This window comes from Numida meleagris, chromosome 9, assembly GCF_002078875.1.
Source record: "Numida meleagris isolate 19003 breed g44 Domestic line chromosome 9, NumMel1.0, whole genome shotgun sequence".
In the NCBI taxonomy this organism is placed as follows: Eukaryota; Metazoa; Chordata; class Aves; order Galliformes; family Numididae; genus Numida; species Numida meleagris.
Window position 1 is genome coordinate 12,299,585 of NC_034417.1, and position 20,516 is coordinate 12,320,100.

At 43.9% G+C, this 20,516-nt stretch overlaps 1 long non-coding RNA gene across 2 annotated transcripts; it reads right to left on the reverse strand.

Annotated features, from left to right (window-relative positions):
- LOC110403971 lies at positions 1,946-19,028 on the reverse strand. 2 transcript variants are annotated; one of them, XR_002441970.1, is made up of 5 exons: positions 18,992-19,018; positions 16,504-16,570; positions 13,350-13,531; positions 4,712-4,784; positions 1,946-4,622 (listed from the first exon to the last, which is right to left on the reverse strand). It is a non-coding gene; the product is annotated as an uncharacterized LOC110403971 (long non-coding RNA). The 2 variants fall into 2 exon arrangements; XR_002441971.1 differs by lacking the exon at positions 16,504-16,570 and having other exon boundaries at positions 18,992-19,028.

The window sequence follows — 20,516 nt, forward strand, 5'->3', positions numbered from 1 at the left end:
GCAAAAGTCTGAGCTCATAAACAGGGCAAAATCTCTGTGAAATAGTCTCCTAAAAGGCATGGAAAAAAACTCCTATCTTCTAACAGATGTTTGAGGGAAAACAGAGGAAAATACAGTTATTCATCCAATTGCTTTCTTATCAACCTATACCCCAAGAATAAAGTAAATAAATAAATAAATAACAAGATTAGTTTCTCCTGGCTTCAGTGTTCCTTAAAAAGATCGGCTAATGCTTTCTTGGTAAAACTGTGGTGGAGGAAAATCTTCAGACTATCTGTCTCCCTAGGAGAGATCTTGGCAATGCTCAGAACCCGCATTCGGTTCCCTCAGACTCCCTCACACAGGGGCATCTCTAACCCAGTCAGTCTGTGTTCTGAGGGTTTGTTTTGTTCATTGCACACAACAGAAACCAGAGGATGTGGGCAACGCGTGCCTGGACACAATGTTCAGCCTGCTCCGGTGCTATGGGAGCTGCCCCCGTTTGCTAGGCAATACCCACAGTGTAACCCAAGTCCCAGCCCATCCCTTTGGCCCCTGAGCCAACCTTCTCAGGAGCTTGGCAGAAATGCTTGCCTAGCCCTCATATGAGATGATTTAACGAAAGAAAGACTGATAACTAGAAGAAGTGGACAAAATGGACAAAATCATTCCATCTGCTGTTTACAATGTTCAAAGCCCTGGAGTAAACGGTTCAGTTCTCAAATGGTTGAAAAACATCTCCAAATGATCTACTTGGAGAAAAACTACTCTGGTCTGGGTGATGTGAACATTATTTTCACTAATCTTGTAGTCATGGGCCACCACGCTTGGAGCTACACAAAAGATTTTGGTGATGTGGTGTCCAGCTGAGAATTTCATGAGGAAAATCTGCATTCTTAAAATCAGCTAATCAGCAGAATGGCTAACGAAGTAGTTATTTAATTTAGATTTCAATAATGCCAACACTTTGCACAGCAATGCCTGTAGATGAGGTAGCATGGAACATTAAGTGATATAAGTGAATGTGTCATTAAAGAACCAAAGGGCTATTTTTTCCTTGATATGTCATTTAAAAAAAAAGATGCCTCATTTAAACTCATCCAAAAGCTGTTAAACCAATTTAACACGTTGCTGTTTACTTCTGAAATACATTGAGAGCTTATCTTATCTCCTCCTACCACTGTTCAAGGCTAATCAGAATATATTAGCGCACTTACGGTATGAAAACCTCTATTCTATTGCAGTAAGCCAGCAAAATGAATGTAGAGATTTCTACACACTGGTTACCAAAAGCCTATTCTTTTCCTTCTCCAAAGGCTAAGAGAATGGAAGCTGTGAAGAAGTGAAGCAGTGGATGACACAGACTCCTATTCACGGAAGGGAATTACAAAAAAAGCTTAATGGGAAAACAGTGGGAGCCTAAAACAAGCTTAAAATGACTCAGGGAGGCTTTCCAAAATCTGGCCATCATCGTGCTGGGGAACTATTTCCCCTCCCTACTTCCCAAAGGAGAAAAATATCCGCTCTCAGTGCAGCAGCCCAAGGATAGAGCATGAGACAGGCAGCGGAGCCAGGTGCACTGATGGAACATTCTGATAATTGGGATGCATGGGGACTTGGCTTTGTTTCCTTTGCTCTTCCCGCTTAGGAGGGGACAAGTAAACTGGGCTCCTTCTCATCCTTATGCAAGAGGCCGGGGAGAAAATTTAAGGGAGGATGGGGGAGACAGTAGAAACCTTTGAGAGATAAAAACAAACAGAAAACAGCGCAAGATGAGGGGATGGCACAGCGCAAAGTGTTTGGAGAGTTGCTTGATGCATATGGACAAAGGACAAATGTGTGAAAATATTTTTCTCTCTCGCTGCAGAGTTTGGAAAATTGCTTTCATTTTCTCTACACCAAATAGATTCTCGTTCCCTGCCCTTCAAAGAAAGTAAAAAAGAAATGAGTGGCTCAGTAAGGGGTAACAGATTTATGGCTGGATTTAAATCAGTGCAACTTCACCTGGGAGGTTCAGTTTTGGACGCATTCAGAACAGGGAATAAGCATATGAATTATTCTGGTATAGCGGTAGTAAATAGCCCGGCAGTCTCAGGCCAATTTCTGCGGTGCCATATCTCATAAGGGCTGATAAATCCAACATGTGCTGCTGCTGAGGAGTCTGGCAGCGTTAAAAACAGGCTCTGGGTCTATACAGCCAGCCATGGTTTGACCATGTCCCAGCCCCACACCAGTAACGTGCCTCTGTGATGCCGAGATCCAGTGCTGGCCTTGGTCTCCTGTGTTTCATTAACTGTTTCTCAACATTGGAAAAATATATTACCATGTTAGATGGTGAGCTGGAACTACATCTCCTCCTCCCACTATGAGAGATTAAAAACAGAATTACAAAAATACTGTTGTGGATAATTTCAGCCCAGAAATACCGAGCAGCTCTTATGAATGATCATGTTTTCACTAATGCTTCCTGGTAGAGCAGCGTCCTTATTCCTATTGAAATCACCAAGAGCTACTCAAAGGGGTGGTTTAGTGCGTTTAGGAGGTTTGGAGAGCTGTCTGAAAGCAGTCAGTCAGTCTGCACTGTGATTTTCTGGCTCTGAGAGTGTTTTGTTTAAAAAGCAGAAGTAAATGTTGCCTAAGGAAAGAAAAAGATTGGAGATGGAAAATGTGGCAATGGAAAGCCAGCTGCCAATTATCCAATATGTATTAAATCCTGGCAAACAAGTCTCCAATGTCACCTCTAACCCATTTTTTCCTTACTTTCTTTTCTTCAGGCTACACATGATCTTTATTCCACCAGGGCACTGACAAAGAGATTATATTCCCATTTTCCCAAAACCATCACCATGAGGGCCATCCAACCAGCGCCAAGACCAAATGGAAGCCCGCCAGGAGCACAAGAGGCACAGGGCATAACAGTGCTGAAATGTTGGTGTCTTGGGTAGCACTGAACATTGCACCATGCTGCAGTGGAGAGAAAACAGCATATTCAGAAACCCAGCCCTGGAGACTTCCCTCTCAGTTGTCTTGAATCATCCTTGACCCAAGGGAGGTGTGAGACCAGCATCAGCATACACCCATTTGCCTTTGAATTTACAAGTTGGAAAGCCCTGGAAAATTGCCCTTCAAATCCAAACCTAAATTTCCTCAGTTAGATAAAACAGCAGGATTATCCTGTCTGCAGTATTTCATACAGCTGATGCTTTACGTGCTGAATACATACCCGATACGCTCTCCGCTGAGGGGCTGTTCACTGCTGTATGGATATATGTGGTTTTTTGCCAGAGCATTTCAGTCTCAGCAGCAGAGGTTGTCAGTTCAGCATTTGCTTGATATTGCTCTTTGCTCAGGAGAATTCCTCTCTTCTCTTGTTTCCCACACACCTATCACTGTGCCTCTCTGCAGTGCTCTTAGCACCATTTAAACCACACCAGCACATCCCATTTTTACATGTTGAGAAATGGCAAATCTATAATGAAACATGGGAACGTAGGAGAGCAGTACAATAGGCAGTGCAACACACTTGCCATGCAGGTGAGTCTGTAATACAGCTTTGTACAAACCCTCCCTGAGCCCTGCTGCATTTTGGCAGCCTATTTCCTTTTGGTTACCATTCAAGTAGTAGTAGACTATAGAGATTTGCATAGATTTGCTTTGGAGCTTTTGTTTGAAATATACACCTCTTTGTCTCTACTGATTCAGAGCAGTCGAGATGGGATTTTTAGGTTTCTGATGTGGGAGAGAGCTCTCCAGGAGTGATGCCACTGTGCTCCACATGATCTATAATCTTATTTCCCAAGCAGCTGGTCCTAGCAAGTGATATGGAGAAAATTCTTCTTCCCAGCTGTGGGCCTGATGAAGACAATGGCCAGAGGCTCCTGTTCCCAGCCAGAGAAATGACCCTTCCACATGGAGAATTCTGTGGTAGGGAGAAACATAAAATCCTTTATTGTCTGCTGATGGACACCGTGTGTATGTCTCTCTGTATGTCTCTACAGGTTCAGTCAGAGTGATTAAGAGTGATTACCAGTGAAGTCCTGAATACCTGCATGAGATGAGTCCTTAGGAGAGCAAGAATTGCCTGTGGTCTTGTCTGGAAGTTGTGACTGTCATAGTGCCATGTGGGAACCAAGAGAAAAACAAAATGTTCTGGAAGAAGGCTGGCAGTACAGCCACTGCCCATCCATCCATCCATGCCCTTGTAGGTTGTGGCACATCTGCTGCGTACTTGCTCAGGAGATGGTTGCATTGCGAGAAGATTCACATTTGCTTACAATGCGTTTGCAGCCAGGAGGCAGAGAAGCAGAGCTCCCACTCCTGTAAGTGTCCGTGAGCAAATTCACAGGGCCAATTTTCAGTCTTTTGGTAGTTTTGTGTGTCCAAACGGGAGGCTGCCCAGCTGGAGGCACCGAGACAGACCTATGGCCGCTACAGCCCAGCAACTGTGAGGCAGCAACTACAGCACCAGTAGTACTTGACTTGAAATATTTGCAGAATGTTCCCCAATTTAGGCAGAATGACTGCAGCCCAAGCACAACGCATGCTCATTTTTCTGCTTTTATGACCCCACTCCAATGGCTGGGGCCCAGCGCCGGGCGAAGGCTGGTGCAGGCCTTTACCTCTCCCCATCAGTGCTTAACAGCCTGTGAAGAGGAAAGGCTTTGTTTTAGTGGGAGCAGGTGTTTGATTACCCTGCCTCTCTCTTTTTGTATTCAACATATCCCCAGCTCACCTCTCCGGCAGGGATAAAGTCGTGTTATCGAAAGCAGCAAGGGAAATCACTTGAAAGGCGACACACAGGCAGGCTGTTTGATGAAACAAAGAAGCGTACAAATTAAAGGCAGCATTTAGAGCATTCTCCCTGCCTGTGGCAGCGCTCCCGGCCTCGTGCGAGCCTACCCAAGGCACCCAGCAAAGGGCAGAAATTCAGCCCTCTTCCCCCATCCCTGGGGTTGTCTGTCCCCTCCAGGCAGGATCCAAGGACATCAAAGGCATCCCCAGAGGAGACACGGGATCGCTGCTGCGTGTGCCAGGCTCAGCCTCACAGCAGCACCACGCTGAGGAGCAGCAGCTGAGGCCTTGGCACTGGAGCAGCCCTTGGCCTGAGTGACTGGCCCAAGGTGCCAGCACCGAACAGGCTGATGGGCTGCAGACAGGCAGGACAGGCAGACAGGCTGACGGTTTGGGATGTGACAGTTTGGGAGGAACCCATGGGGCCCCTGTCTGGTTTTGGTACACCCTCAGTGAACATCCATCCCATCAGCTTGATCCTGAATGAGCAGACAAGCAGAGAACTACAATCCAGGCTGAAAACCTCTATTTTAAAGAATGAAGGCGGCCATGCCTCAGCAACTACAAACCCATCGATCTGCTGTAACCATCATCCAACTCACTGCCTGTGTGAGAGTTTGCTCAGACGCTGATAGGGAATTACCCTCCTTATATCACAGCAGATCATCTCTCACCTTCTCACCACTCCATTCCCCTTGAGAATGTTTTGGATCTTTGCCTCCAGTGGCTCAAATGCGGGTGTTGGTTGATTGCCATGGAGTGTCAGAGACAGAAAATAATGAAATCCTTAGGTATCCTTGGATGAGGTTAGAAGGGATTTGAGTCGTCTCTACCAGAGATAGATACCAGAAAAGCACTGGGATCAAAAGATGAACAAAAATGATTTCATTGTTCCCTTTGGCACAATGCTGGAGGATGTTATCTAGAGATTGGTCCAGAATACAGACTCAAGGCCAAACTGGAAGCATTTGCCTGTTGGAGACATCTGCTGTTCTTCTCTGCTCCCCATACAATTTGCCAAAATACACTTCTTGTATGTTCCCAGCTCACCACAGCTTGTTGTGAGGTTTAGTTTGTGATGTATGCTGTGACACGTTGCTGCCTGATGATGTAGGAGATGGAGATGATGAAGGAGGATAACTGGAGTGTAAACACACCAAAAAGAGTGCAGTGCCCATCTTGGAAGCTGTACAAAATCATTTCGTAAGCATCAGTTAGCTTTGCTATTATCAGTTAAGAGCTAGAAATAGTGTAAAAGTTGCTACAGCCAAAGATAAAAGACCGTGTGCTATGAATTGAATGTCCTGCTGACATTTTAACATTCCTTTGACCTCCTGATGTGCTAAAGATGAGTGTCCTATGCTGGCATCTAAGCTACTCATGCCACACGTGGACATCTAAATACCCGCAGCCACTCTGTGAGCTTAGGTGTCCAGTGAAACACACTGTTCCCTTGAGAAGTCACCCCTGCATGGTGAGACATACATCCCCTGCCCTAGTTCAACAATACAAACCCTCCAGCCTTTTGTTTTAAGCATTACCTGAAGAACTTTGCAGGAACGTGGGGCAATAGTCACGCTACACCTCGTTTCTTTGGTGTTTCTCTTATGTTGGCCACCTCCAGAGCCAAGGAGTGATTCAACCCATCCTGAGCCTGAGATCTCAAATGGATGGATTCAATCTATTTTGCTCTAATAATGCCACAGGCTCTCCTCTAACAGGAAAGGGAAACAGCTTCAGCAAGACATGCAGTATATAGACAAGAAAAATGAATCCCCCCATCCAGCTAAATCTGGGACCAGGTACTGACGTGCAGCTCTTTCAGCCAGAGATGGGAACGCTCCCAAAACTTGTTTCTTACTGATTGTTGGGTCACTTGAATGTAATGGTGAAACACTAGACTTTAGCATTACAGTCACACCTTAGATGAAAGATGAATATATAAATACTTTATGAAGAGCTAATGAACGATTAATAGTTAATTCAAGAAATGGATAATCAAACGTTATGGATTGATATACAATCTGACAGGTCAATATGCTGCACATAACCATGGCTGATTGCTACTCGTAACACCTTTAGTGATTATTACCAGCTTTAACACAAGACGTTTGTGCCTGGGCAACATCTATTAACCCTCTCTCCACTCTTCTAGAAACAGAAATTTCCTACAAAACATGCCAGCTTTAGTGGGTTCTGTTGTGAACATAAGGTTGCAAGTCGTTGAGTACCTCATTTGTAGCTCAAGAACTTGATTATAGATGAGAGAAAGAAGTAGAGACAGATGAATGCAGACTGCAAACAACACATAACAGCTGCTAACTGAACAGGCAAACCTCTGAGTGCCAGAACTGCACATCCAGAAGCTCAGAGTGATGGAGCTCTTTAATCTGTGCCGGAGGGGGGTTAGGAGGATCCTAGAAATTCCTTCAAGGTTTAGTCATAGGCTTGAATGCCTGTCCTACCATTTTAAAATTAGAGCTTACAGAGCAGGTCAGCTAACTACCGCAGATGGGTCATTACAAGAGAAATTGCTCTTTCGTGATTTCAGCTTTGCTACCGTACAATCAATTCTGCTTTTAAGTAATAAAAAACACTCACTGGAAGCTGCCAGTTCTGATTACGGCATGAAGCATCTAACCTTGGTTTACAGCAACGGAAACTACGTTACTCATGGCTTGCGATTTACTTGGCCTGAGGCTGTGCTGGGTGAAGGGGGAAAACATCCATCCTGGCACCTTCGGGAAGGTGCAGATCTCTTACACGTGCCATCAGCGAGATGGAAAGGGAAGAGCGGTGAAGGCTCAACCCACACCAGGAGTCCTGAAACACAAAAGCCTGAGCACAGATGCTGCTCGTTTGTCCTTGGAGCTGCAAGGATTGCTGGAGTGACAGCCGAGACATTTCACACCCCAGTAAGCGCATTCTCCCCAGGTAGTTCTGATCACCATTCATTTTGTTTGCTGACAAGTTTGAAGCAATATGTTCACTCCAGCTAAAAATTACACACTGCCTAAGAGACGAGGAGGCTTAATTTTCCTCTCTTTTACACTGGTTTTGTAATCAGTGTAACTTCAGTGACCCTTTACTTTTATACCAGAAATAGTACTGAGGAAATTGGATTTAACAGAGTAAAGAGCTGTTCAGCGTAGGTACTGTAGGAAGGCAAAGACCAGTCAAAGAGGTTTTTCCTCTCTTGCTGATCCTGACGCAGGCCAAAGGCCAAATCTGCCACTGGTACAAAACAGAGCAACCCTGAGGTTGCTTTAAATGCCTTTGCTTTGCGAAGCCTGCAAAGGAGCTTTATTGGACCCTTTGTTTCTGCATCACTGTGTGCATTCCCTTTAAAACACAAGTAGAGCTGCCACCTCAGCAGCATGTGAGATCGTAGAATCATAGAGTGATTAAGGTTGAAAACGACTCAGATCATCTCATCCAACCATCCACCTACCGCCAATACTGCCCACTAGACCATCTCCCTAAGTACCACATCCCCCCGGTTCTTGAACACCTCCAGGAACAGCAACTTGACCACCTCCCTTCTGGGCAGCCTGTGCCAGTACATTATCATTCTTCGGGAGAATAAGTTATTCCTAATATACAGCCTGAAACTCCCCTGGCACAACCTGAGGCCCTTCCCTCCTATTCTATTGCTGTTACCTGGAAGATGAGACCAACCCCACACTGATGGGGAGATGGTAAAAAACTCTGTCTGATTTCAAGCCTCTGGGCCAGTCCAGCCACACAGAAACTCAGGCTTAAAGGACATCCAAATCAATCTTCTGTGTCTTCTCTTATTTCTCCTCCCACCTGCTGAGTATGAGGCACTTGATCCGTCTGGTGGAGCATGCAAATACTCAGATTTTCCTCCAAAAGTGCTAACTGCAACATGAACATCTTGCCAACAGATGCAGTGAGCAAGAGGTTTTGCTGGTGAATCCAGAGTATATTCCATGGAGCCAGCACTAACACTGTGTCTGTGGCCTCAGAAGGCAGCAGGAGCAGCTTTCCCTCCCTTCACATCTCTCCTATAGTGGGACAGTACGAGGTGGGAGCTGGCTGCCTTCCTGAAGGCATTTCGAACCATTTCCATCATGCAGGAGAAAATATTTCTCAGCAGATGAACAGCCCCCAGGGCATGCACAGACAGAACATCCATCTCTCAGTATTCACGCGTGGTGCCCAGCACCAATAGCCAAATCATTACTACCATTTTTTTCCTCTTAATTTTACAACAAACTTCTCCTTTCTTATTTTGATGTGAACATTTGGGTTTTGTGCCCTTCTTTCCCAAGAACATAGGTAGGAAAGGAAACCTTTTCATACGTCAGCAGCCCACAGGAGTTCTCCCCATCCCTGGACGTGCTCAAGGCCAGGTTGGATGGGCCCCTGGGCAGCCTCATCTGGTGGGGGGCAACCAGCCTACAGCAGGGGGTTGGGGCTGGGTGTTAAGGTTCTCTCCCAGCTAAGCCATTCAGTGATTTTCCACAGCAGGACAAACCCCAGGTTTGCCTGGTCTGAAGGGCTTTGTGTGTCAAACCCAAAGACACCAAGGGTCAAGTTCTTGCTTCTAATAAGTGGCACAGAGGGGAAGCAGAATACGCTACGCCTCCACGACCATGACAAGAACTGAAAGGAGAACAAAGGAAAGAGCACAAGGTTCTTCAGAGATCAGCTGCCCCATGGCAGTACTGCCAAAACTACTGACACACTTCTCTAGCTCTTTCCTAAAAATCTGCTTGGGAAATCTGTGCCAGCATTTTGTTACACAAACGTCCAGGAAGCTTTTGCTGATGTCTCACCCCCAGCAGTGGCAGGCTTTAGCAAATTAGAACTGAGGACTCAGCCTTTTGAGCATAAAATGGAACAAAACCTTAAATATGGGTGTATTATATGCTCCGTGCAGCAGGCCTGAAGTGGCACTGGGAAGGACAGAGCATTCACAGTTTTCACAGAAAGAGAAGAACAAGATGAGTATTAACTTCTAAAATAAGGGCTGCATTTCGTATAACAGCCTTCATTATCTGGTGCTGCTGGCCTGAGCTGTGTTCGTCACGTGGATCTGTGGACACAATCTTAATTGTTCTGCTTGTTACTACCCCCCAGACACTAAAATCCTCTCCTGCCAGTGGTGAGGCAAGAAAGGTGCTATTCCTGGTGCTATTGCTCTCCTGAGGCTCTGTGAATCTTTGGGACATGCAGAAGGCTGAATCCAAGGACAGACGGAGTCAAAGAGAAAGCTTCCAGAAAACACAGGGTCAGTTCTGGACGAGGAATGGTGCCAGAGGAATCCCCAGCTCCCACAGCTCCACGTCCTTTCCTTGCAGCAGCAGCTGAGTTCGTGGCTGATGTTTACACAGCTGCAGAACACCAGGGCAGGGTGCCCTTTTGCTATCCAGAAGCTGTCCTTTCTGGGTTACTTCTGTATATTCCTATGCAGAAGAAGCTGTAGAGGGCAAAATTATGCTGTTTGAAATGCCACTTTTCTTGGTTTGCTGGTTTTTGCCTGTCTTGGAACAGCGGAACTGCTTTGGCCTTTGGGGAAGCATGCAGACACTTTCACAAAACGCTGCTACTTATAACTCAGAGCTCTTGCTCAAGTTTCATTTCTTATTCCTGGCAAATGCTGCTGCTTTGTCGCAATCCTGTCAGGCAGGGCACTGCCGGGTCTTTGGCTAACTTTGCTGGAAAGATAGGAGAAAACAATTCTCCTTCCACTGCTTGTTCTCCTGCTATACCCCCAGCCAGCTCACCACACACCACTGACCACATCCCAGGCAGATCTTGGGGTCACTGGATTCTCTAATCCAATGAATTGTATCGTGATAAATTTTTCCAAAGGCTTATTTTTAGCACAAACTCAGATGAGAGTTTCTTCTGCTAATGTGTTAGCAGCAGCATAAGAGAACCATGGAATCTTTTGAGTTGGAAGGGACCCTTCAAGGCATCTGGTCCAACTCCCCTGCACTGAACAGGGACACCTACAGCTGATCAGGTGCTCAGAACCCATCCAGCCTGACCTGCAGTGTCTGCAGGGACGGGGCACCCACCACCTCTCTGAGCAACCTGTGCCAGTGCCTCACCATCCCAAACGGAGCAGTTTAGCAAGCACACTCTGTACTGGCTTGCTTTTCTTGCTCCCATGAAAAGTGTTAATATAACAGCACTACAGTTAGCTGACACAGTTTGAGGCTTTTTGCAACAGATCTTCATTGAATTTTTGCAATGTTGTTTCCAAGTAGCCCTGTTACCTTGTCTGAGTACCAACGGTTGTTGCACTACCATGCGGAATTTTGGAAGTCATCAATGTTTTCACTAGTCTGTGGGTGGGTTTTTTTGTGGGTTTTTTTTCTTCTTGTGAAATAGGTTTGGCCTGTTTAAATTTTACAGCTTTCTGTAAGGTAAAAAAACTTTTGCTTACTTAGCCAAGTGCTACTTTTAAGGATATTACACAGAAAAACATTTTGCCATAAATATATTACAACACTACAGAAAGCTTATAGGAACCACTGCAATAAAGTAAAAGTGAGTTTTGTTTTTCAGAAGAAATTATTAGTATTCTACATGCCCACATCCTAGCTGGGTTATTTCATTTCTGCTTAAGATAACATCACTTTTTTTAATGTGATTTCCTTAAAAGACATCTGTGCCTTCTCACAAGCATTGGCTTCCTATTATCAGCTGAGCATTACAACCTAATCCTAATCCACATTATCTCTGCTGTTTCAGGAAAAAGAAACATGGAGCTGTTGTTCTTTCATTTCCTAGATTCTTACTGGGTGCCTAACAGCATCCTTCGTCCTGCTTACTTGTTGCATCATTAAGGTGTATGAAACCCTCACAAATATTAATATTCTTGTCAAGCCCACAGGATGTGAAGTTTAGGGCTAGGAGGAGCTAGCAGAGCCTACAGGCTGTTCCCCTGCTGGTAGAATGGTTACATATAGCCCATTCCACAAACTCCATTTCTATTCCCTCATCTGTAAAATGCTGCTTATTACATAAAATTTTCTCAATTGCAGTCTGCATCAGAGCCACAGAGTTCACTGAGACAACGTGGGTACTTCACCAGAAAGCTTTCCTCCCACTTAGAAATGGAGAGCCATTTTAAGTATATTCTTGGTACAAAACAAAGACAGAATAAGATTCTCTAATTGCTAATTCTGTTATATAAAGGAAAATAGAAACCAGTTCATTGTAAAAGCCTGCATCTTTCCCTCTTGTTCCTCCTGCTGCCTTCCTCCCTAGCCTGATTGCAGAGGAGTATCTGGGAAGCCTATGCTTTTTATTAGCAGAAGAGACAGGCTAAATTGGGATATGATTCATGCTTCTAATTTATGCCTTCTCTTCCTTTATTGTCAATGGCTAATGAAATGCAATTGCAGAAGCTCGCAGAGGGAGTAACTTTTGCAAAACAAGAAGAATTGGAGAAGGTATGAGTGAGGTTGTTATTGCATTTTAGAGGGTTTTCATCTCATTGCTGCTCTGTTTCTGACCTGCCAAAGCTGCTTCTCTCAGAGATCAATGTAACCTGCAAAAGTTGGAAATGGTTCCCTCTGCAAATCAAGTTCTTTGATTAAAATGATCTTAATTGCCAGGGCTGATATTCCAGCACCGTATCGCGTACACATCGCAGGACCCTCCTTACAACACTCTACTGCCACTATATTAATGCACCCAAACCATGGCCAGTCATATTGATGGATCTGGTCTAATTTTTTCCTGCTACTTCTTTGTCTCTCTGGCTCCATCTATCGTCTCTCATCTCAGACTTTCGTGGCCAGCTCTGGGACACGCACTGCCCACCAGCTCTGCTTGATGCATGGCAGTAGGAGCTTTAAGCACTGGAGAGAGGTGAAGAGTAAATAAATCGAAGGTAAAATGTAACATTTAACCAGTATGATCCAGCACTGCAAGATATGTTTCCCAGGGAATGGCAGTACATTTGTTTTCCAGATCGTTAGCTGATGCAAAGGAAAACATTTATTAGCCTCCCTCAGAACCACCTTTAACAAGAATGAATATTCACTGCTATAAATAAGACTGTTTCAATTAAGTCTCCATGTGAAAAATTCTCCATGTTGTCACAGAAGGACATGCTATTTAAGAAGTGCCTAGACAAAGGTATTTAAGCCTGTGTCTGAGAACAAATGCAACTGCTTTACTTCCAGTGCTTCACAGTTAATCACTGAATGTTATTGTGTTTGCTTCTTATCTGATGGTCACAAGCTGAGATGCAGAAGAAACCTTGGACTTACTTTTTTCCTACTTGTTAATGGAAGTCTGGTAGCATAATTGCTTTCTTGTTTAGCCTCAAATCATCTGCTGTGTTGGCAATGGGTTATGTGTTTGCCCAAGTTTCACTAACAAAGAGCAGTCATAGTACCAAGGTGCTCACTGCAGCCTCCAGGAACGTGGCACAGGGGCCCAGCCATCACGTCCTGCTGCACCAATTTGTGCAAGCAGAACCCTCTTTTACGAAGACCCAGCATTTCCTATACTGTCTTCAAAAATCTTTGTGGATCACCACTTTTGCAATAACTCCAGCAGCCTGTAAATTCACCACACCGCTCCATTACCTGGGAAAGCTCAGAAAGTCCCAGGTCTTCTGATTACTGAGAGCTGGGAGAACGTGTTGGGAAAATACCAGAATTTGCTGCTGTCCTTGCCTTGGGCCTCCAGAGTCTGCTCTCGGCTGTTCCCGGAGGCAGTCAGCTGTCACATCCAGTAGAACTATTGCCGTGTTCAGTAAATGATGTCACTTACAGAAAAGGAAAATAAAGAGAAATCAGTGATTCTGAAGTCAAGAATTGGCCACAGGAAAACTAAGGACAAACAGCAGTTTCATGTGTGGGAATAAGCTGAACAACTTCTCCCAGCCAACCTTATCTTTCCTCTTCATTTACAGGAAAGATGTGCAACCACTGGTCTTCAAAGGATATTTATCCCTGGAAAGATAGATCCTCCTCTCCTTCACATATGTAAAAGTTATCTTTTGTAATAATACTCATCCTATTAAGAATTCTAGAAGGGTTTATTAAATACCACTGAAAAACATTATGCCAGTAATTACAGGGAATCGATGAAGATATTTGCTGAAGTCAATAATCTAAATTACCAACAAAAATGTTGCCAGTATAAACAGTTCATTTATACCGTTTCGGGATTAAAAAAAAATCAGACCCTACAACTAAATATGTTATCAGTGGCAACAGCAAGTGGTTCCAAACAGGATTTACCTGTTGCAAGACTGCCATAATGCACAGAAGTGGTAATTTACTCTGAAATTACAAATTAAATTCAGCTCATTCAATTCAAACAATTTCAGGTAAAGCTGTATTGGAATTGGAAATGATGAAAGCTATGTCACCCCAAGCAGCAAATAAAATGAGGCTTTGAGATGAACACCTACTATTAAGTCAAAGAGAATAATCTATGGGCAGTCATGGCTCAGACATCCTGATTAGCATTAATTAAAATTCTGGTGATCAGGTGGCTATGGAACGGACGAAGCTTTAAGAGAATTTAGGCAAGAACGAAAGGCTGGAGATAGGGTAATAATTAGGAATAATATCTCTTGTTAAATTTAATTCCTTTAGCCTTGAAATTACCATGACAGATTTCAAATTTAGTGGCAGTTTTCCAGTCACTAAAAAGAGCTTAATTATATAGCTTAAGACTTTGGGAGAACTGATTCAGATAAAGCTACATGAGGCCCATATCAGATGTGTGGTATGCTTGAATGGACTCAGACAAAAAAGGAAAAGATAGCAACTTGTACAAGAATCTTAAGACTCCACATACCTGATTTTTATATATATGTATATTTTTGAGACACCAAAGAAGTTTGGATAACTTTTTAACTTCCTCTTTTAATTAATAATAATCACTCTCACTCAGTTTGCCTTTCTACCTCTTGATTTCAGCTGGGACTAGAAGCAAGACAGAGATAAAGCAGTCCAAACTCTGAACAGTGCTGATACTAACAGAACTCCTTAATCATTGACCTGGCCTATCGCTAGAGCACAGGCAGGATATCTAGAAAGCTGAGCAAAGTTAAAATCTCCAAGCTATTCCTCTGAGTTACAAGACGCCCTGTAAAAATCATCACTGTATTTAATTAACTAGTGTTAGTTTAGAAGAAAATAAAAGATGCTTATGAAAATGTCAGATCCCAGCTTTCCATTCAATGGAAGAAATAGTTATTGTTACGCGCTTTGTGTCAAAGCTCTTTTGAGTTTTCAGGGCCAGGGAACGTCCTGAACGATCGATGGATCAGCAGTGTGATTAATAGCCTGAAACTCAGACACAGGATGGTCTCTTCTTGGAAAATCGAACTCAAGAAGATAGATGCTAATATTATTTTAAAGCCGTCTTCATTGGATTCTGCCGTTTCTGTGTAATGCTCTTATACAATCTCATTGTCGGGTTAACAGAACACTTTATAGTTTTAAAGGCATTTATTCTCCCAAGAGCCCCATGAAAGAGGAAAATACAGTTGTTCCATTATATAGATTTGGAGCTGTGGCACAGAGGTGCAGCGTCACACATGGCAAGGCAGGGAATTGAGCACAGCTTTCCTAAATCCCAGGTTGTCACCCTAACTACGGTCGCTGCATACTCTTTACATCAAAATGAATGGTTGAGCCAGAGGCTCTGCGCTGCCTTTCCTTCTGTCTCCATTAATCCCTGAGCACCTTAGCAAAACCACAAGAGTGCTACATCAAGAGGATGGAGCTGGTCAGTGAGAGAAGTGCCCTATTTAGTACGATTTCTCGCTCATGACTGATCCTATGCCTTAGGATCCACTGGCAAAGAGTAAACTGTTCCCAGAGATAATCTTTCAACTAAAAGGAATGGGATGCTATGCCTTACAAGTGTACAAATGAGCTCTCAGAAGTGATAAAAGCAAGCACAGCTTGGACTCTGTGAGCAGAAAAGGTTCATACTTCAGAGGTTAAATTCAAAAACGTTCAAATTCAAGGCAAAATGAGAATGGCCGTGTGCTATCCTCTTGGAATGAGAAGCAGCTCCAAAATGATTGTCCTGATACTGCTAAAGATGGAGAAGAGTGGGAATATCCCAGAGGCTCTCACCCATCTCCGAGATGGGACAACTCAACACTGTTCCTGAAGCCGAGGACCTTTGTTCTGTGCATTCTGGGCTGTTCTCCTTCGTGGCATTTCTGTAGCACCCCAATCGGGGACACATGCTGCGTTCCTTCTCTGTTGAATCACCGCTACCAATCATGGTGCAGTTATTTTACAGAAGTTTCCATATGTTTTCACTCCACCTCTACTGCAAGACCTTCAGCTGTAGGATATTCTTAGCTTTGAGCAGTTTTGAACTTGTTTATATATTAACATCATGGAGTTCTAAACCTGACGTTAATCCCCCATCTGGATCTCAACACAGCCATACCAAACACTTTTAGGGAACAGATCAAGCATGGGAGCATTGCCATACATGCTGCTACACAAATAGCTTTTTCTCTCCTTGTGGATAATAAAAACATTTCACAAACTCATACTACAACACATCCTCTCTTCACGCTAGCTCTGTCAGGACAGATTCATTTCATCATCCATGGAAATTGAAGAATTATTCCAGTTACTTGCTCCTAATTGCAAACTCTTTTCTCTCCTAGGTTTTCTCTCTTCCGTGACCTTTGCTAATAAGCCACACTTCAATTTGAGGTTATGGAGCCCTTGGAGAAAATTAAGATGGTCTAACCTTCTTATTTCTTAAAGCTGAATCTCCACGTCTTCATCAATTTCACTGAAAGTTCTGCCTTGTAGAACTGGATAGAAAAGGAGCAAAATAACACAATGTTTTGCAGGCCCGGTGACCAAAGGAAGATGCAACAGAAACAATGAGTTCCTGCATTTATGTTTTCTGACTGCAGCCAGAATAAGGTTGCCTGATTTAAAGCATGTACAATATGGACTAGACCACTGATGAGCATGACACATGCCTTCCCCAGCTCTGACAGCCACCACCAGATCTTTACATCCACTGACCAAGTGACAAGAGGGCCATGAGAGCCAGGAAGGAGGGGAGAGACCCCAGACAGGAGTACAGAAGCCATAAAGGTGCAGAGATGACAATGGGGAGTCCTACACACTTTGCAGTCAGTGAGCCTTACAGAGTAACAGTTCCCATTGTCAACTGCATGTAGCAGACTGGGACTGTTTGTGTGCATCACTCCTGCTGGAGTGATTGTCCAGGTAACGCCATCTAATGAAGGGCACGGGATTTGTGAATGTACTGCAGGAAATCCCATGCTATGTGGGACATCTGGTATCACAGTGTGTGAGAGACTGGAGCCAACATGCTGCTTTCCCACCTGGAAGTATCCCCATCGTCTTTCATAAAACTTGTGGCACATTCGCCCATTACATGAGTCATTTCTAGTCTCTGAAAGGGAAAGGTTGCATTTCGTGCTTTTTTTTTTTTTTAAATAGAGTTACTGAACTTTGTGCATTGTTTTTATTGCACATTTTAAACCTCCTTCCACCTTATATTTCCTCTCATAGTGATATTTAAAAAGGCTTCGTTTTTCTGCTCTGATGCTTTCCCTTCAGGAAACCACAATGGTCAGGTTCTCCTGTATTGTTCTAATGAAAGCGCTTTGGTCAGAAATCAGTATACGACGATAGAGGATGCCACGAGAGCAGAATTACAATAGTAACTAGCTCCCAGCCTTTCCACCACTATGGGGGTAAAGTTCTCTGTGACAGTAGCAACATTAATCATTAGGAAATAAAAGGGTGAACTAAACTTTAATGAATACGCACAGCCTGAATCTCTGCAAAACTGAAATAACACACTCCGTGCTCATGATTAATTATGGGCATACTGGGAGACTTCTCACCCTGATATAAAAGGAAACCAATGCTAAAATATCCCAGAAAAAGAGCAGTAAGAATACCACCTAGCTTCATTAAATATAGATGTTGCTTCCTTTACTTGTCCACAACACAAACCTGAGCCTTTTTCCAGCATGGATGTATGTACATGTGTGGCAACCGTTAACAATAATGCAATTCATCACACAAGCTCTGGAGAAGCAGTTAACTCTCCAGCTTTGTAGGTCTGTAGAGGTGAGATTCTTGGAAAGTTTGTGTGGATTTCACACCAATTTTTTACGTGTTGACAGAACATGGTGCTCTGCCTTGCCATCAGCCCTTCTGTGGATGAGCAGGGCTTGGAGCAGCTGCCCAAATGCCAGAGAGTCCTCTACACCTCAAAGATGAGCAGAAGCTCCTAATTGCTATCGCCTGCTTTCACGCCTCTCGCTCTTTCCTGGTCCTTAATTTTTAAATAGTGCAGCTCATCTCTAGCAGAGAGGCAAAAGGACTTAAGGCAAAAAGCAGGAAGTACTTTGGGCCACCTCTGAAGGCTTTGTGTTTGGAACAAGTTGACGGAGACCAGGTACCAAACAGCCATTTGTAAGGTCAGGAGAGGAAGAAAAGCATGAAGCAGAGCAGCAGGCTGCCCTTGATGAGACCAGTCTTGGGGACCTGCTTCGTGTCATGCTAATTTGCAGCAATTGAAGACAGATGCTGGTGAAGTCATTCTGCTGCCTCTTCTATAGAAAAACTCTTAGAAGTATAACAACAACATGATTTTAATATTGGCGTATTTATGCTGGAGAGCACAAGTGCGACAGTTTTCCAGCATGAGCTTGTAAGTCATTTTTAAAAAAGGTTGAAACATTATGGCTCCTCACCGCCGCGTGTTCTGGATGTGCATCAGTCTGTGGACAAGCTTCTTTAGAGCGCTATTAAATGAATATTTCCAATCTATTTGCTTTCCTCCCTTGCTGGTGCAGAAAGCTCTGTCAAAGCCATGAATCCAATTGCTCCAGCTTCAGAGAGCAAGCTAAACTCCAACACATTACCAAATAAAATCCAAATCTTTGAGGGCTGAAAACAAGAGCCTCATCCCACCAAGGAGAGCGTTTGGCTTTCTACATGCCTAGAGTCATAGAATCTTTAAGGTTGGAAAAGACCTCTAGGATCCCCCAGTCCAACCATCAACCCACCCTCACCACACCCACTAACCACATCACTGAGAGCACTGAAGAGCCCCCAACCACAGCCTAAGCAGAAAGGTGCCACTTTGGTCACAGCACCAACTGTGTGGTCACAACGCACCTAGAAAGACAGAATCAAAGCACTGAAAGTTGTAAAAACAACCCCCACACAACATGACCCACCTTGAAACTCACATCTTCCCATCTCACAACCCCCCCCCCCCCCCTTTTCTTTCCTTTTAAAGCCTCCTGTTTAAGCAGGCACAGCTTTGCTGTAACAGATCTCAGCTGGGAGTATTTCCCTGAGCTGCCTTTGAACCTTGGCAGGGCATTAATCCCTGAAATCCCACGCTTTGCCTGCTCAGCACGTTGTCCAAGAACACTGTGTGTGGAATGGAGGGGCCTGGCTGGCAGATAGGGTGCTGCAAGGATTGGATGGCTGCTGTGGGGTGTCTTGCTGTGCAAAATGGAGAAATTCAGCTTCATCCACTCTGTTACTGAGCTAGGCACTCAAGTGTGGGGGAACTTATGGGGTTTGTCCTGCCTGGATATGTTTTAGCCTTTAAAATGTCAAAATAAAATAAAAAAAATAAAATTATAAACTGTACAGATTGATTGTGTCAGCTGAAGTGTGCAGCTCTCATCTATGGTCTTATCTGAGCTCTAATTTTATGCCTGCTGGTACTCAGTTATACAGAACTTCAGCAAACACTTATATTTCTCTTAATTATCCCTTTCCTTACTAGTTTCTCTTAAGTTCAATAGATGATCCTTATGCCTATTGGTTTAAGACTTCCTTGCAAAGTTGTTTTCCCCTGCTTTTCCATGAGCCAAATATTTTAATTTTTTACATTATGCCTCATTTGCTAGTAACAATGATGTATTTTCCCTTTCCCCACGTATTTATTTTTACTGAGAGAAGCAACCGTTCATCACATTCAAATGAAGAATTATTACTTAGCTATTATTATTATTGCTAGTGATGGTATGTAAACAACTATAATGATGTGTGGGCTTGTGTAGGAGCAAAGACCACAATAAAGATGTTGCCTTAGGAGGAATGAATGAGGGAAACGTGCAAAGATTTAACCATTGCACCCTCTTATTGCTGGTTTTGTCTCCTTCAGCAGCTCTGTGGCCTCATTTCTTTGGTCTTGTTATCCCACTGGTTTGGATTGGGCTCAGTTGGGTTGGGTTGCGAGCTACTGGTCACTCCAGAGTTCTCTCCACAATGCAGGCAGATATCACTGCTACAAGGAGGACATATGCCAAGACGCTGATAATCCTGAATGATGTGGGAAAAGTTTTGTTTAATATTGTATTGAGAGAGGCAGAACCGAATGGAAAAAAACCAGCTCTTTGGCAGAGCCATAAAGAAAATTTAGACTATTAAAGAAAGTTTGGTCTCTTTATTCTGTGCTGCCAGCAATTTACTGCCCTAAAATGAAGGCAGCTGGCTTTAGGAGCATCAGCCTTGAAGACAGTAAAATTTCAATACTGCACATTATCCTGGCTTCCCTTCTCACAATTAGGAGTGTGAGCAGAAGCGGCATCACTGCCTCGTCCCACACCTTCTGGCTGCTGGTGGCTTGGTACCAGCCTGACCTGACAAGGCTCTCCGTGGAAGGGATGCCTGTAAATACTGGACAAGCAAGAGTATTTTCTGCAGTACATGTTCCTCAGTAATGTGCAACCATAGTCATAGGCT